The sequence below is a fragment of the Lycorma delicatula genome, chromosome 3 (assembly GCF_047948215.1).
Source record: "Lycorma delicatula isolate Av1 chromosome 3, ASM4794821v1, whole genome shotgun sequence".
Taxonomy (NCBI): Eukaryota; Metazoa; Arthropoda; class Insecta; order Hemiptera; family Fulgoridae; genus Lycorma; species Lycorma delicatula.
Window position 1 is genome coordinate 62,641,152 of NC_134457.1, and position 16,138 is coordinate 62,657,289.

Genomic DNA, 16,138 nt, shown 5'->3' on the forward strand with positions numbered 1-16,138 from the left:
GATATACATAATGATATCTAAAATGGAAACGGCAAAGCGTTTAAACATTTAACTTTAATTAAAATTTTTCCTTTTGTAATATGTTCGTGAAAAATAGTACATTAGTATCATTAATTTTTCCAAAATCACTTGTTTTAGTTTTTCAGACACTAATGATATTCTGTGTGAAGCATAAATTAATGGTTGATATTTAAAAAAACAATTCAGACTAAACTGAAAAAAAAAAATATGCCAAATATTTATTTTTTGTAAAGTAGCTTATGACAGACAATCCACTTACCAACGATTATTATTATTCTACATTACAGCATACTGCTTTTTATAAATAATCAGGCTTTGTCCATCATATCCAAATTCACACATATAGACTACCATTAGTACCTGAAAAAAACTAAAGCAAGTGATTTTGTTAAATTAGGGCATCAGCATGATGTTGCCAGGTTTTGAAGTAGTACCAACATATTAGATAGAAGAAATATTTATTGAACAGATGATTTAAAAATATATTCAATATTAAAGATAATAAGCGAAATTGCAAATAAGTGTTACGTACGTTTAATTTTTAGATCCTCGTAGGCTGAGTATGGTGACCTTGACTGGATAGCTTCTCCTCCAATCTGGTCCAGACCAATGCCCTACCTAACGCGACCTTACCGTTACCACAACCAAAGTTCTTCCACCCAGTGGCACTCCTGGCGCCCGTCGGATGTGTACATCCCTCATCCCAACGAAACTCTATCCCATTCAGCAACGTTTCCCTCTACCTACCACACATCTAGCACACTTTGGATGAGCCGCTTCCCCCACCCAACGGCTCCTGACTGATACCCCACCAAACACGCCCCCTGGCGCCTGTCGGATGTGTACATCCCACATCCCCCATCCCAACGAAACTCTATCTCGTTCGGCAGCGTTTCCCTCTACCTACCGCACATCTAGCACACTTTGGATGAGCCACTTCCCCCACCCAACGCGTTCGGACCGATACCCCACCTAACACGCCCCGACTAATACCACACCCACCGCCCTTCCACCCTGCGGCCCTCCTAGCGCCCGTCGGATGTGTACGTCCCCCATCCCAACGAAACTATATCCCGTTCGGCAGCGTTTCGCTCTAACTACCGCACATCTAGCACACTTTGGATTAGCCGCTATCCCCACCCAACGGCTCCTGACCGATACCCCACCAAACACGCCCCCTGGCGCCTGTCGGATGTGTACATCCCACATCCCTCATCCCAACGAAACTCTATCCCGTTCGGCAGCGTTTCCCTCTACCTATCTCACATCTAGCACACTTTGGATGAACCGGATCCCCCACTCAACGCGCCACGTCCGATACCCCACCCAACGTCCCATGACTGGTATTCCACTCTGGTTAGATGTATAGTATTTCCATCCCGACAACTCTCTACCCCGTTCCGCGAAGATTCATCTCCGATTACAGAACACGCTAATCTCTACTCCCTTCTGCGGCGTCTTATCTTCGCTGAACTCCCGGCGTTTCCTTTCTGCGGACACAACTCCTGAAAGAAGCCATATATATATATATATATATATATATATATATATATATATATATATGAAAGCTTAATATTCGGTTATCATAGGTACAAAAATTTTATCACATTTTATTTCAATTTTATCTTATGTTTAGGATATAAAAGATTCGATTGCATTTTAAAATCTGCATCTTAATTATATTTTATGTGTAATTAGGGCATCAGCATGATGTGGCCAGATTTTAAAGTTGTACCAAAGAAATATTTCTTGTAGAGATAAAATTGAAAAATATATTCTATAGTAAAGATAATCAAAATGTCTAGATCTAATATTAATACAAATATATACATTGCAAATAAATGTTACGTACGTTGAAATTTGAAATCCTCGTAGGCTGAGTATGGTAACCTTCACTGGAGAGTTTCGCCTCCAATCTGCGTCCAAACTGATACCCCATCTAACGCGCCCGACCGATACCATATCCAACGCCCTTCCACTCAGCAGCCATCATGGCGTCCGTCGGATGTGTACATCCCTCATCCCAACGAAATTCTATAAGACGATTCCTGTGCTAAGCCCATCAGGGCTATGATCGGGGAGGGTGTGGTAACCGCCACCCCCTTCACAAGTTGGGAGTCTTCCTCTACGGGGGTTGGGATGATAGATCTCGCTGAATTCTCCGGCGTTTCCTCTCTGTTGATATAACTCCCTGAAAATAAACCATAAAAATACATGAAAGCTTAATATTCCGTTATCAGAGGTACAAAAATTTTATTATACTTTATTTCAATTATCTTACGTTTAGTACATAAAAGATTCGATGGTATTTTAAATTTTCATACTGCATCTTAATTAGATTTATTACACATACGTATATAACTATCGTTTGAAAAAAAAATTATAAAAATTAGGTTTAAGAAAATGATTAATTTATAATATAAAATAAAAATAAATATTCCTGTAAATTAATAAAAATTGATTTAATTTATTATTGTTTTTAAAAATATATTGTGAATATCAATTTATTACACTTAAAAATTAAATATGTAAATAATATTAATTCGTTTATTTAACTTTTCAATATATCACGAGATATCAAGTTTTAAGTATTCAAATGCTAACAACCAATTGATATATGACAAGGTTGTGGTGTAATATTTTACCATTTCAACTATTATTAATATTATAATATATATTATTAATATATATATATATATATATATATATATATATATATATATATATATATATATATATATATTTATATTGAAAATGTATATTAATAAATGAGAAAAAATAGTTTACTCTTATACAGAGTAAACTTGATATAGTTTTTGTGTTTTTTATCTGAAAATGAAAAAAATCGAATAAACCACCAGGTCCAAGAACTGTATTCGTGTAGTTTTCACACGAAAACTACACGAATACTGGGGGTTCACACGAATACTATACCAACGCTGGTTTTCATCCAGCGTAAAACGAACATTCGATGACGAAAGACACTTTTTTAATTTTAAGTGCAGCTTTGTTAAATAATTAAATAATAAAAAGTAATAAATCAGTAAATTTTGTCACCAAAACTTGTAGAGAATTCAATTCTGAGAAAACTGATGTAATAAAACCTGTGAAAAACAAAAAAAGTCAACTTTTATTATTAAAAACAAAACTTAGCAGAAAAATGTTAGCAAATGTTTAACAAATTCTTAACATGCTTAAAAAATGTTAGCAGAAAAATGAATCTAAAAAGTAAAAACAGTCATTTTTTGTACAATAAGTTTAGACCTTCGAAAAATTAAAATAATAATAATAATAATTCTTTTAAAAAATACACATTGTGTTTTATACTGCATTAATTAACAATAAATATTCGAAGATTCTACCATTGACATCAATGCACTTTTCAACACGTTTCCTTACATCCTCTAATATTTATAAATAAAACTAAACCGCCAAGATTAAGTAATCATAATTTATAACAATGAATAATTTTCAAATTAATTTCAAAGCATACTGTTATGTATAAAGTATATATTTAAGCACATAAAACACACACGCACACACACACACACACACATGTACGTTAGAAGATATTATTTAGCAAATGCAAGCATTATTACTAGTATGTATTCCTGGATTAGTAGTAATTCTAAGAAATATTATGTTGAAGTCATTGTTATGTACATTATTTTATTCAGTTGCTTAATACGTACGTATGTTAGCTGTACACCTAACATAGTTCGTTAGAATCTTGTAGTTGAAGGTATATCCAATATAATGTAGAAAGAATATCTGTATATGAAATAATTATTTTATATGTATAATAAAACAAGTTTTTTTAAAAATATTTACCGCTAAGAAATAACTTAACTGACGCAGTCGGTAGGATGTCTTCAAGGAGTTAATAGACTGTGTAATTTGTGTAATTTTTGTGCGAAAGAAATGTTATTCAGACAAAATGACGAGAACAGTGTCGAGAATACCAATATTTTGGCGTGATCCCTGAATACTAAGGTGATCCGACTTTATTAAATCGATTTATTGCTATTTTGCTAAGATCTGTAACAAGATTTTATATAAACGGTAACCCAGATTTTCAGAATGAACAATCGCCTGTTTTAAAATTAGTTGAAATAGAGACAAGTGATATTGAATGTTTATTTAGGTAAAGGTGATTGTTTCAGATTAAATTTAGAAATGGCAAAATTACAACAAGAAACGAGCAAAACACCTTTTAATTTTTACGAAAAGGTCTAAAAATGATTAAATTTTCAAACAGAGAACCTCTAATAGCAAATGCTTTATGGGAATATGTTAAGAAAATTAGCTTTATGAGTCTTAAGAGGTTTGCAGAACCGGTAGGTTGACTTATACGTATTAAAAATCGCAGTTCACTTAAAGATGCTGTAAGCATGTTAAATAAGTAAATGTGATTTTAATAGCAATAATAATTTGTAAGAAAACGTACTGCAATCAAAAACCAAAATAATGTTAGATTTAACCGATACCGAATCCCGCAAAAATATATAATTCAAATCAAATTAGATTTCAAAAAATTCAATACCCAGAAATTATCTTATAGAAATCCCAATTCCTTTGTAAGATTGCAGTTTAAAAATTACAAAAAAATTTCAACGGACGACTACTCTTTCAAAATACAACCCGAACCACAGACCTCAGTTTAAAAGGACTCAAGAAATATACACGAGTATTACAAATAACCTAAATTATATCAAATGCCAGGAAATAATATTAGTAACGCACGAGCGACAAATCTACATCAAACAGCGGAACAATATGCTGACCTTTTTTGAGAAATAGATAATCTCATTGTACAAAATAAAATTAGTTTAATAAACAATAAAACAGTAGAAGAATTTGAAACCGATCATTTTGTTTTGAGTAAATGAACTCAGGAATCGTTTTTCAATTATGAATTTACATTCAGAAATTAATGGCTGTCATATAACATCGGTGCTCGAACTAGATATAGGATATTAATCGATACTGGAAGTATCAGAACTTTTGTAAGAAATTTATTGGCTTCAGAGTGTCTAGATAAAGACCCTTTCGAAGTAACCGCGGCCATGATTTGTCGAAAGAAGAATTTTTTACTCTAATATCATTAAGAAGTAACTGATAAATATAAATTTATAATTATTATAAATAAGTAATTAATAAATACTATTTTTATTTGATTTTGATAACAATTTTGATTTGCTATTAGGACTAGATGATTTGAAGGAAATGGAAAATCAGTTTAGATTTTGTAAATAATAAATCAACGTGTAGAAAGATAGTAATGCCTATATATTATTTTAATATAATTGAAGAAATGCAAACAGAGCACATCTGTTAAAAAAATAAGTTCCAAAGTGCAGGTACGCACGACGCAAAATATTAGGTTTCATGTAGGAAACGTAAAAAAACAGTGAAATCGTATTGTCTTATAGAAATATAAATGGATTTGAAATACCACAACGTATAATTACGATCAAGAACAACGTAGCCTACTGTACAGTAATAAATTCCACGTAAGTAAACAAAAAATTAATTATTAAACCTATTTTAGCAGAACCGTTAATTTACTATAATTGTGTACCAATAATAAATAAAAATTATAAATATCAGGCTAATAATAAAGAGTAGTAATTTTAATAAGATTAGTCGCGGAACGAAAAAATTAATTTTATCGACGTTTGAATCGTCATAGAATTAGATATGAATTTTGAAGAGAAAAAAGCAATCAAATTTATAAAAAAATTGCGTTTGTATTTCACGTTGAAGGAAACAATTTAACGTTTACGAGCCAAATAAAACAAAATTCGTATATCAGATGAGATACCAGTTTACACACGAAATTATCGCTATCCCGAAAAATATAGAAATGAAGCCGGAATCCTTATTCAAGATGTATCAACAAATTATTCGATCCTCATATTCGCCCAGGAACTCTCCAGTTTGGATAGTACTGAAAAAAACCTGACGTCTTGTGAAAACAAAAATTTAGATTAGCGATTGATTTTGTAGAATTAAATTCATAAACAATAGATGGTAAATTTCCGCTTCCGAATATAACAAACATTTTAGACGGGCTGGTTAGGAAAAACCCAATATTTTAGTACGTTGGAACTCGCCACAGCATTTCATCAGGTAGAGGTGGACCAGTAGCATAGAGAAAAAAGCGTTCTCCATAAAAACAGGACACTATGAATTTTTAAGGATGCCATTTGAATTAAAAAATAGCTCACCAACCTTCCAACAAATTACGACTGATGTACTACGCGGAATTAAAAATTAAATTTGTCTTGTTTATCTTGAAGGTATTATTTATTCGACTAGTTCAAAGGAATAAAAAGTTTGTTAGATTTCGATAGGAAAATTTCAAAATTCAATTAGATAAAACAGAATTTTTACGAAAAGTTGTGCCTATTTAGGACATCTTGTGACAGCAGATGGAGTTAAATGAAATCCGGATAAGGTCAATTTAATTAAACGTTATCCGATACCAAGGACCGTTAAAGAAATTAAAAAGATTTTTAGGTTTATTAGGATATTATAGAAAATTTATAAAAAATTCTGCTAATATACGAGTAACAAAATCACTAACTAAATGTTTAAAAAAGAACGTGAAATGTACATTGAGAACCCAAATTATATAAAATGTTTTGAAATGTGTAAAAATATTTTGTCAAATGAGCCGATACTCCAATATATTTTATTAAGCTCCCCACAGATGCCAACAATTTTGCTATCGTGCAAAATTTAACTGTTAATCCATAAATACGGCACAGATCTACCATTGCATATGCAAGTCGGACCCTCAGTGATACTGAAATAAATTATTCCACAATAGAAAAGGAATTACTGTAGTTTGGGCGACCAAATATTTTCCTCCATTTCTTCAAAATTTTAAGTATTAACCGATCAAAAATAGCAACGGCTATTTTCTATTAAGGAACCAAACTCCAAACTTTTAAGATGATTAAAATTAGAAGAATTTGATCAAAAAATAGTTTACAAAAAAGGAAAGAAAAATTAAAATGCCAATTTATCAAGAATGCAATTAAATATAAATAAAAAATCAAATAAAAATTTTGAAACCGTGTCAGTAGATACAGATGAAAAAGACAAAATTATTAATGAACTGTTAGTTTATATTTTCCAAAACTATGAGTATATGACCGGTCGGTGAGCATAAGAAACCTATCGATAAATTAAACGAAAATATTTTACCTCGAATTTAAAATACATATTCAAAATTATATAAATGTGAAATTCATTTAAAACCAAAATATGAAAGAATGCCTGGCCCAGTTATAATGTTAAGTTGCTGACTGCTAATTGTTGATGCGACTATAAATAAAAATAATAAAAAAAAAGTCTATTTAACATGAAAATATTATCTGAAAAAACCAACTTAAAATATCTAAAAAAAAAATTAAAAACTAAAATTAAGGGAATTTTAATATACATTTAATAAATTTAAATAAAAATATAAAGACAATCGCGTCAAAGATAGAATTTTTTTATAAATTTATAAAGACAACTATATTTTCAAATTTACCTTCTTTTACGTCCAGTATCCAAGATATAAAATAATTATACACCTCTATCCGCTGTTAACTAACCGTGTTTATTTTCAATATTTCTCCAAATTATGTCCTCATGTCTTCTACTTTCAAAATTGTATAATGAATATGAATGTTTATTTTTTAATCATAATTTTTGATCGGTTGCTATGAAACAGAAATCGTTGTAAATAGTTTTATTGTTACTTTAATTTTTAATTTCGTACGCTTCTTTAATTACTTGTTTTTTATAAACGCTAATGATGTAATTTTTCCAAATTTGAAAACTTTGGACTAGATCAGTACCCAAAAAAGTTTTTAAATAATCATTTAAAAATGATTATTTTTTATATAAGAAATTTTAAATGTCAATGGATACATTTAGATAAAGTATATCATCCAAAATATCAAATTACTCTATCATTGTAGAAGAGTAGATGACTGTAAGCGATTATCTCTTATCTTTGATACAAAAGTAATTAAAGAAGATATGGCTAAATAATTACAAAAGCTCTTTTGAAAAAACGATTTCTGTACAATTTCAAAAAAGAAATTTCAAGAAAAAATTCAAAGTTTTTAAAGATTCTTAAGTCGGGTTCCATGAGAGCCTATTTTTTTTAAACAAAAAGAGCTCCCGATTAGTCTATATTATTACTATATACAGTTGGATTTTCAATGTTGAAAATTAAAATTAAAGAAAATGTTATAATGAGTATGGGTCCCGTGCAGCTTCTTTGTTTTTGGGGTTCAAAACTTTTTATTTATTGTAGTAATAATTCATTTCAATAAATCAATAAATTATACATCAGATTTATTGTAATGTTATTCAACATGGCTAAAAAATTATACTTTAAAACAAATATTTTTTTTTAAAGTCGGTATTTTCAAGATCTCTATCCCTCAGTCCTAATATAGACAAGTATTGTATACATAATCAAACTTCATCCACCTAAGTACAGAAATTAAAAAGCAAATAAGATGACACCTTATTTTTTCATAACTTTTACAATATCACTTCATAACCTCACATCTTCAGTTGTAATTTTTGTTTTTTTAATTTTATAAAACGCAAATTGTTTAAATTATATGAATCACTATGATTACTGTTTTTTAAATGTTTTATTATATGATTATTTGTTTTGTATGCAGGTTTAAATTTACTTTTATCGTAAACCTTAGTTATATTTTCAACAAAGTTTAGCAGTACATAGATATTTTAAACATATGTTGTCAATTTTCTGAGTATCATTTATTGAAATACTGTGGGTGAATATGGGCTGGGCAAAAGGAATGAAAGAGGGGACTGACTTATAGAGTTTTGCATGAAGTATAATTTAGTAACTGCCAACATCCAGTTTAAAAATCATAATAGAAGAATATACACGTGAAAAAAGCCAAGCGATACTGCAAGGTATCAGATAGATTATATCACGATTAAACAAAGATTTAGAGATCAACTCGTCGACTGCAAAGCTTACCCTGGAGCAGACATTGATAGCGACCATAATTTAGTGTTAATGGAATGTAGATTGGGGTTTAAAATCCTGAAGAAAAGGTGTCAGATGAATCGGTGGAAGTTAGAGAAGCTTGAGGAATGGGAGGTAAAGAAGATTTTTCAGAACATCACAAGAGGTCTGAGTAAAAAAGATAAGGTAGAAAATGTAGAAGAAGAATGAGAGAATGTTAAAAAGGAAATTCTTAAATCAGCAGAAGCAAACTTTGGCGGAACAAAGAGAACCGGTAGAAAACCTTGGATTTAGGAAAACCTTGGATATATATTGCAGCTTATGGATGAACGTAGAAAATATAAGAATGCTAGTGATGAAGAAAGTAAAAGGAACTATCGACAATTAGGAAATACTATAAACAAGGAAGTGCAAACTAGGGAAAGAATGGATTAAAGGTAAGTGTTCAGAAGTGGAAAGGGAAATGAACATTGGTAAAATAGACAGAACATACAGGAAAGTTAAAAAAAATTATAGGGTACATAAATTAAAATGTAATAATGCGTTAAATAAAGATGGTACACCGATATAATACGAAAGGCAAATTCGATAGGTGAGTGGCAGATATTGAAGAATTATACGGAGGAAATGAATTAGAAAATGGTGTTATAGGGGAAGAAGAGCAAGTCGAAGAGTATGAAAGAGGAGAAACAATACTGAGATCTGAATTTAAGAGAGGAATAGATGGAACACCTGTAGAATTATTGCGCAGCGCAGGTGAGGAAGCGATTAATAGATTATACCAACGGGTGTGTAATATTTATGAAAAAGGAAAAGTTCCATCAGCCTTCAAAAAGAGTGTTATAGTCATGATACCAAAGAAAGAAGAAGCAGATGAATGTGAAAAATACAGAATAATTAGCTTAACTAGCCATACATAAAAAATCTTAACTAGAATTCTGTACAGAAGAATTGAGAGCAGAGTGGAAGAAGTGTTAGGAGAAGACCAATTTGGTTTCAGGAAAAGTATAGGGACAAGGAAAGCAATTTTAGGCCTCAGATTAATAGTAGAAGGAAGATTAAAGAAAAACAAACCAACATACTTGGCTTTATAGATCTAGAAAAGGCATTCAATAATGTAGATTGGAGTAAAATGTTCAGCATTTTAAAAAAATTAGGGTTCAAATGCAGAGATAGAACAATGCTAACATTTTTAGGAACCAAACAGTAATAATTGAAGAACATAAAAAAGAAGTGGTAATAAAAAAAGGCAGTCCGACAAGGATGTTCCCTATCCCGTTTCTTTTTAATCTTTACATAGAACTAGCAGTTAATGATGTTAAAGAACAATTTAGATCCGGAAAAACAGTACAAGGTGTAAAGATTAAGATGCTACGATTTGCCGATGATATAGTAATTCTACCTGAGAGTAAAAAAGATTTAGAAGAAACAATCAATGGCATGAATGAAGTCCTACGCAAGAACTACCGCATGAAAATAAACAAGAGCAAAACGAAGTAATGAAATGTCGTAGAAATAATGAAAAAGGACGGACCTCTGAATGTGAAAGCAGGAAGAGAAAAGATGATGGAAGTAGAACAATTTTGTTATTTGGGAAGTAGAATTACTAAAGATGGACGAAGCAGGAACTATATAAAATGTCAAATAGCAGAGGCGAAACGAGCCTTCAGTCAGAAATATAATTTGTTTACATCAAAAATTAATTTACACGTCAGAAAAATATTGTTGAAAGCATATGTTTGGATCGTAGCTTTATGGAAGCTTTATGGAAGTGAAACTTGGACGATCGGAGTATCTGAGAAGAAAAGATTAGAAGCTTTTGAAATGCGGTACTAAATGCGGTGGGTGGATGAAGTGACAAATGAAGTGGTGTTGCGGCAAATTGATGAAGAAAGAAGCATTTGGAAAAATATAGTTAAAAGAAGAGACAGGCTTATAGGCAACATATCAAGGCGTCCTGGAATAGTCGCTTTAATATTGGAGGGTCAGGTAGAAGGAAAAAATTTTGCAGGCAGGCAACGTTTGGAATATATAAAAAAAAATTGTTAGTGATGTGGTAAGTAGGGGGTACACCGAAACGAAACGACTGGCACTAGATAGGGAATCTTGGAGAGCTGCATCAAACCAGTAAAATGACTGAAGACAAAAAAAACGTTGGATTTACAAAAAAAAAAAATTAAAAACATTGTTCATATATTGTTTAAAATTTATTTCAGAATTTTTTACTTTTAATGCTAACCAAATTAAAAAAAGGAGCTTATGGAAAATATAATGATTTAAATTAACAGCGGTCTCCGTGGTGGAGTGGTAGCGTTTCGGCTTTTCACCTGGAGGTTCCAGTTTTGAATACCGGTCAGAAATGGCGTTTTTCATACGCCACAACATTTCTATTTCATGTACCTATGCTTCGATTTTATGCAATACTCATGCGATTAATCACACAAAAAATAAATACTAAAATCTACAGTTAGCTCCATATTCCTATTACAAAACAATCATTTTAAGTTGTTAATAATCAAGACGACTTTTTTAAACACAATTATAAAAAAAAAAAAAACAAAAGTGGAACCGACTTCAAAATGCGCTAAGATGTAGGAAATAATTTCGTCTAAATATTTAAATAATTCCTTAGACTTTTTTTTGAATCGGCACCTGCTTCTACAAACTAATTATAAATTTATTCTATAATACTGTACACGTATATTTCATAAAAACCAACACCAATATAACATCAGTCGAATTCATATTTATATGCTTTGATTCCTTTTTCGTTTTCGATTATTGTCTACTCAAGAACCAGTTAAGTACGATCATGTATTTTGATATCGGTTCCGTTTTTTAAAAGAATCATTTATTTCATAATTTTCTGTGTATTATTATACACATATATAACGATAAGCTTAATAACAATAAGTTAATAACGATAAGTTATTGTGCTCCTTTCTGGTGATACAATGCAGCTGCCTCCAGTCAAAAGTCATTGGTGTTTTGTATATTTCGATTTTTGATGATTTTATTAACTGTGCTTCATATCATATGCAGAAACTCGCATTACCTGCTCTACAGAAGAGCATATAACATCATCTAACGTGACGCATACATACAGAATTTCAGGATTCCCACTGTCCCTACCTACCCGCAGGACAGCGAAAAAATGTATTTATCAGTTTCCACACCGATTTTCTGAGTTTAAAAAAATTATTCACTATCATGGTATCATCGCGAAAAGCAGCTTCAACGAGCGCAACAAGATTTATTTCAGTCGATTAATTGAAAAAATGTAATGCACAAACACAAAAAAAAATATACGGGTCGAATACATAAACTCTTTTTTGAAGACTGTTAACAAAATAGAAAAACGATTTCATAACTTTCCTCACTGCCCTTTACAGATTTTTATTTCAAATAAGCAATAGGAAATTTAAATTTTAATGACTTAATTATGAAATATTTAAAGTCGGCTGCAATTGTGAAAAAGATCAAAATGTAAAATAAAAATTTGATATGATTCAATCCCTTCACCAAAAGACGTTTTAATGTTAAAAAACATACAAAATTAAAATTGAGAAAAAAATAAAAATTCTTAGGAAAAAATTTTTGGTTCCAGTTGACACTCTTGACCAAACGACGACAGGGACAGTCATTTTTTTTTTGTCTTCAGTCATTTGACTGGTTTAATGCAGCTCTCCAAGATTCCCTATCTAGTGCTAGTCGTCTCATTTCAGTATACCCCCTACATCCTACATCCCTAACAATTTGTTTTACATATTCCAAACGTGGCCTGCCTACACAATTTTTTCCTTCTACCTGTCCTTCCAATATTAAAGCGACTATTCCAGGATGCCTTAGTATGTGGCCTATAAGTCTGTCTCTTCTTTTAACTATATTTTTCCAAACGCTTCTTTCTTCATCTATTTGCCGCAATACCTCTTCATTTGTCACTTTATCCACCCGTCTGATTTTTAACATTCTCCTATAGCACCGCATTTCAAAAGCTTCTAATCTTTTCTTCTCAGATACTCCGATCGTCCAGGTTTCACTTCCATATAAAGCGACACTCCAAACATATACTTTCAAAAAACCTTTCCTGACATTGAAATTAATTTTGTGATGTAAACAAATTATATTTCTGACTGAAGGCTCGTTTCGCTTGTGCTATTCGGCATTTTATATCGCTCCTGCTTCGTCCATCTTTAGTAATTCTACTTCCTAAATAACAAAATTCTTCTACCTCCATAATCTTTTCTCCTCCTATTTTCACATTCAGCGGTCCATCTTTGTTATTTCTACTACAATTTCATTACTTTTGTTTTGTGCTTGTTTATTTTCACGCGATAGTTCTTGCATAGGACTTCATCTATGCCGTTCATTGTTTCTTCTAAATCCTTTTTACTCTCGGCTATAGTTACTATATCATCAGCAAATCGTAGCATCTTTATCTTTTCACCTTGTACTGTTACTCCGAATTTAAATTGTTCTTTAACATCATTAACTGCTAGTTCCATGTAAAGATTAAAAAGTAACGGGGATAGGGAACATTCTTGTCGGACTTTCTTATTACGGTTCTTTCTTATGTTCTTCAATTATATAATTGAAGATTATATAATTGCCCCTATAATTAGGGACTGTCATAACTGATTTTAATTTTTTTTAAACTTTAACTATGAATTTTTAAACTTTTGTCTAAAAGTATTGATCTACAATACATATCAGCGTGCTGGTAAGGTGGATTACATTAATTGTTAATTTAATTATTAATAGATCAATATATTTAAATTAAAAAAAAGTAAAAAAACAGATGAAGTCGGATTTGAAAAGATATGATTTCCCCTTGTAAGATACAAATATTTCATTAATTAAAATTTTATTTGCCTATAACTCTGGAACCAATGAAAATAAGTTTTGGATTTTGGGCTTTTTTGGATACATCTAGTCCAGTCGATTGCAATCAAAACGGGAGGTCAACAACTAGATGCTAAAAGAGTCCTAAATCCTAAATTTCAACATTCTACATATTCAAAATTCTACAAAAAAAAAAAATACAGTACAAATACTTTTTTGTACAAGTATAGAACAAAAATATTCTTGTAGAAAATTCACATTCAATCAAAATTTCAATATTCGTTTTTAAGTTATTCGAGATATATACGTACAGACTTCACGCCGAAACTAGTCAAAATGGATTCAGGGATGGTCAAAATGGATATTTTCGTAGAAATTTGAAAACCGAAATTTTTCGCGATCAGAATACTTCTTTACTTCGTACAAGGAAATAAAGATTCGTTCAAAAAATCTGCAATAAATGAAAAGATAGCTTTGTCGATTTTAGAAATGTAAATTCATGAAGACATCTTAGTCTAGTATGTTGTGCTTTTAGTATAATGATTTGCTTAGAAAATAAGTCTCATAAGCAGACAGATATCACTCTGTTAAGGGGCCATTAAGAAAGTAGCTGTTGCCTCAGCCTAAAAGAGAAGTCCAGTATTTTATCAAAGACAACGCTCAAAGTTGTAATTGATAATCATGGAATCTGAGGAATAGGGATTCTAATCGACTCATGGAGTGTAGTTCACAATAATAATGATAATTAATATTTTATGTCTCTGAAGGAGTCATAAGTCAACAGATAACATGACATAACACATATCTATTCCCAAAAAACACTGAATCAATTTTAATAAAAACTCAACATCACGAGCTAGGCTTACTTAAGAAAGTATTTTAATTGTTTTCCGATGCTTTTTACAAAAAAAATTATTGCACATCACCACGTGACACCGTCCAAAGTTTAGCTGATATTCTGCCCTGAAATTTGCCCTTAACTCTGTTCATCACATTGACTGATTTAAAGAAATCAATCTAATAAGGTATCACTTATATCTCGCAGGACTTTTACAGCACGAAAGTCAGAGAACAGGAATTTATCATCTACTCTACATTCATCCACTTCTTCATTCTGTTTAGTACTGGTATAGAAGGAATTTATGAAAGACATGATGAAATCGCTGATTCCAACTGCAAGATGTGTTTTGGAATTCATTTTTTATGAGCAAGCATACAGTGAATCTGAATTCTGTAGATCATAATCTCATGTTTGTACTAATATTATGAGCGACATGGTTATGATTTCAGAAAATCAGAAAGAAGCGAGCCAAACTGATTCAAATTGTATTATATAATTGAAAAATGATTGTGGAAACATTTTGGGAAGAAAAGAATTTAGTAGCAGAATTCATGGAACTTGGGATTGCAATGATATCAGAATCTTATTATGAATTGAAGGAAGTTAGATAAATCAAACGGTGCAGATTGCTCTTGATGGCTATTATTCTTCTGAATGAAAACGCACAACTTTATGCTATAGGCCACTCAAAGGCTTTAGTTGTGTGTTCAATTTGGAGATTTTTATTGTTGCTCCTATTGTTTGTCCATTCTCAAGAAAAAAGCACTTCACGACAGGCTTAATAAGGAAAGTGACGGCTGAAGTGATTACCCATTTTTCTTCTATGCAGAGTAGGCCAAGCCCACCGAAATGCAGGAAATCGTTCAATTCTACAAGCGACACCTTCACTCTGTTCATCATTGGGACTGGTCCCAAATGAAAATCATTATTTTTAATGAAAGAGAAAGCAATTGTACCTCCTACCTCTATTGTGTTTTATATGCATCACACAGCATTGTGATTGTGACAGATTATGTAATTCTACAACTTAGATACAATTTCTGCTAAGTTACAGAATATGAATCACAAAACGTACCTCACAGTTGGGAACAGTAACATCATATGATTTATACACTACTCTTTTACCAGCATTAAATCGAATGACCAGGGATTAGATTATAGATAGCTGATTGGTGACAGCGCATTATGTACTTTGCTTCTACTTACTAAAAATGTAGACAAAATGTAATTGATTCTAATAATTTAATATTGCAGATGTAAAATAGTTAATTAAAGTTATTTGTTTTAAATAATCAAATGTTTTATTAAATGAAAATAAAACATATTGTTTAAATTTAAACACATTGTCGAGATAACACCGTCTACACAAAATTTGTATCTAATATGTTACACAACATTCCTCTCTGTAATTTGGTTGC

General features: G+C 31.2%; 1 long non-coding RNA gene across 1 annotated transcript in view; it reads right to left on the reverse strand.

The window, feature by feature from the left end:
* Positions 1 to 1,463: 1,463 nt before the first annotated feature.
* Positions 1,464 to 16,138, reverse strand: part of LOC142320900 (uncharacterized) — a 192,877-nt gene continuing 178,202 nt past the window's right edge. The window contains exons 2-3 of the long non-coding RNA XR_012755504.1: positions 1,874 to 2,212; positions 1,464 to 1,526 (exon numbers count right to left, since the gene is read on the reverse strand). This is a non-coding gene — a long non-coding RNA (uncharacterized LOC142320900). The remainder of the gene's footprint in view (positions 1,527 to 1,873; positions 2,213 to 16,138) is intronic.